The sequence below is a fragment of the Morone saxatilis genome, unplaced genomic scaffold (assembly GCF_004916995.1).
Source record: "Morone saxatilis isolate NCDOM2014 unplaced genomic scaffold, NCSU_SB_2.0 Contig12, whole genome shotgun sequence".
NCBI lineage: Eukaryota > Metazoa > Chordata > Actinopteri > Moronidae > Morone > Morone saxatilis.
The window spans coordinates 7,354,498-7,358,205 of NW_023339674.1; positions in this window are offsets into that span (position 1 = coordinate 7,354,498).

Below are 3,708 nucleotides of genomic sequence, written 5' to 3' on the forward strand. Positions count from 1 at the left end.
TTTAATAGCAAACACTGTCAGTCTGGACTATTCTGACCCCAAACCCCATCCAGTCGACCCCCCCACCCTCTCCCCCCATTTAAAAGCCCCCTCTGAAAATCCAGTCCTCCTCTTCAGCCTCAGAACGGGGGATGGAAAAGATGAGCTCATCCCTCTGATACTGGGCCGGTCTGGTCTGTGGTCTCTAATGGTCTCCAGGATGTCAACACCGGTTCAATAAGTCCCTCTTACTCACACCAATTACTATTTGCACACAGGGTCCAAGCCTAAATAAACAGAGCCCAAACTTGCTATACAATCAGCTTATATCTATAAACAGTGGAGAAGTTTAAATTAGGCCACTCCCAAGAGTACCGGTCTTTGCTTGGACAGCCAGGCTGAGATGACAGAATGGAGCCAGATGAACTCACTGCAGGGAGTTTCAAAAGGAGTATTTTAAAGACAACGAAAATAGCACAGGGATGAGTTCTATACTCTCTAATAGCTTCTTTGGATAATTCAAACATTTCAATATCAAGTTTAATCAATTTTAACCTGATATTAATTTTATTTGTACGGTGTAGTTATGTTTAACTTAAATGACTCCCATAAAGAAGACATTGAGCTAAAAGACTCTGCTGCCTAAAGCTAAGGTGGAAACAGAAAATCACAGAGTTGTGTCTGAACACTCACAGAACACCCCATAGCTGATTTAGTTTTGGACCAAAAAAAAAGAGAAAAACTTGCCTACGCTTGCTTTCTGGCTCACTCTGGTTTGGCTGGACACCCACTAGAAAGTTGCTAATATAGGTTATGCGTATGTGTGTGCTGTGACGTGCTGGTAGGAGACCAGATCGGCCTCCCAATGACGCATTTAATACTGAACCCATAATTCATGAGACATCTTAAAATAGGAGTATAGATTATTAAGATGTGCTCTGTCTGATAGCACGTAAGAGTAGCTGCCTCTGACATAACGTAGCAGTGGGGCATGACTCAACACATGAAGCAGGATATATGTTGTCATGGTAAGGTTCACAGTACTTATGTTCTCCCTCTCTTTACAGGCTTTTTAACTAAATGTAGGCTATGAACCAAACTAGAACCAAGCACACACTTCCTGCGTCGGGAGGGCCGAGGATTGTTAACACAGCAGGAATCTTCTACTACAGTGCAAAATAAAAAATGTGTGCAATTGGTACAAGTGGATGGGTGATCCAGGAGGTGTACAGAAACTTTTTTAGTAGTTAGTATAGGTAACACTGAGTGCATCACTAAAGCTGAGCGCCAGGAATGGGCCACTATTGGGGGAGTCATGAGATTAGCCGCCCCCAAAAAAAGTAATTGATACTTCTGAGTTCAGCCTAATCAGGATATTTATAAGCAGATAATAGAAAACAGTCACACTGGAAAAAGGAAATGCATTGGTTGTCATATTTATCTTTAAATTACTGATTTATTTCCAATGAAACATCACTTTTTAAGCATTTTCTGCTGACAGGAGAAATGATGCGCCACATGCATGTTATTAGCAGAAAGGATTCTGGATTTTCAATAAATTCTGACAAATGATGTCGAATTTTGTCATTAAAAAAGTTACAAAAAGACAGGATACTTGTTACAGTTAGGCTCAAGAACATGAAATTATAATTATAAATAACAACTATAAATGTAACCCCCAGGTCCAATAGAATATGTATTTATAAAATGAAACCTTTTAAATATACAGATGTGATAGACTTCCTGCACTAGACTTCATGTTCTACTGTGAAATCCCTGTACTGTTGTGGAGACTGCAATGTGCCATTCTGGTTTGACCTATGTTGAGGTCAGGTGTCCTGTGGACCCACTTGGGAGTGCGTACTCTTTGCCAGAATACGGCAGCATATAATACACATACATGTGAAAACACACACTCCTACACAATATATAAAAAGACACACAAATCTCTGTGCATGTACACACGCACAAGCACTTCTACCCAGAAAGCACGGCATGCCTTGCTCTTTCTTACTCATCGCTGACTTGGTTTCACAGCATCTCCTGAGTGTCAAATATTAAAGCATATGTTCTCCTCTTTCCCTCACAGAAAGCTGCAGCTCACCCACGCACACACAGCTCACCCAAATCCCTCACACACACTTCCGGTAAACCCTCTGCCATAAAATGGACAGCCTCTGTGATGCTGAGAGACGCACGACTACTACAGTACATCATGTTTTAAACCCCACCTACCTCAATGTGAAAAATCAAACTGATATCAGCTGATTATGGAACGTTTAGTCCCAATATGCTCTGCCTTTTTCCTTCGGGTCTCTTTAGCCAGCTACTGTTTCAAAGATAAGTCCATTTGTGATCTGCAACACAAAAACACATTTAACATAATTAAACTGAACACCTACATGTATATAATCTAACCTATGGCCATATAGGATTAGAAAATGTAACAGAAAAGGACATAATGAACTGGCATTAACATCAAAAACAATTAGTAGATACTGGCTACTTGAGCAAGGTGACTGTTTGAAATGATTAATGTACTGGTATTTAGAAAACTCCTTACGTCTTGTGCTTAAAACAGAAATATACAGATGAAGTATGACACAGCTGGTGGGCTGGTTTGGCCAAATGGTTGGTGTTTTCCCAGGCATGCAGAGACAGGCTTGAGTGAGTGATATTTCGAGGAAATACTTTGCTCCTCCACACTAGCACACTGTAAGGCTTCCCCCATGAACAATCCATGGCAAAAGCAGCATGGATGACTCACCCACTCTCCAACAGCAACAACACTTTCTGTATTTAGAGGGGAACTTGGCAACTTTTTCAGCCCTCTAATAAAACCCGTTTAAGAAATCATTGGATGGTTACAAAGGCCTGTTCCGGTGAAAAAATGGTGACCCCCACCCCTCCAGGCGACCCCGAGGCGAAAACCAACCTTGTAAGCTTTCGGGACCTACCATCCCCGGTAAATTGGAAATAGGAAAGTATCGCGAGAAGTGAGAACGAGCCGAGAAAGACAAACCGAGCCTTTATGCAATTCCAAACATAATACGCCACACGCCCGCCCCTCCAATAACGGATTAGTGTCAATAATTTGTTACCCCACTCGGTAAGGATATTGCTTCGCCAACCATGAAAAAGTTGGCCCCAGCCAGAAAAAAGGCACATCAGCAGCCGGCTAGAAAGAGGGAGGAGGGTGCCCGCAAGTGAGTTGGTTTTACGACGTGTTGTGAAATACACGTCCCAGAGCCTGTAGGGGGAGCCTCGCGAGAAAAATGCGATGACAAAAGTGAAAACAGCGAAGAAATGGGCTGGAGTTGCCAAAGTTCCCCTTTAACCAATGCAAGTCGGGCTGAGGATAGCCTAGATTCTTACTTGCATAATTTATTTCTATTGCTCCCCAAAGGTTAGGGGAGATTCAAGGGAAGGCAATATAACAAGAGAAACAAATACACTCCAATGCCTTGCTGACAGTCCACTGAACCAAAGCTGACTTGTTCTATGTGAGTGACTTGCCCTGGATTACTTGAAACCTGCACACCACCCTTTCCCCTTCTGACATGATAATAGGGACCAAGTAACTGTGTTAATCCGCATTGCCTGGTTAATTTGAGCGGTGTTTCACAGTTCAACACAGGAAACAGAGATGAGAAACTTTCCCGCAGGCTGAATTCCCAGGAATCCCACCCTAAATAAACTGAAAACCTCAAAATTCCTCAGCTCATCAAA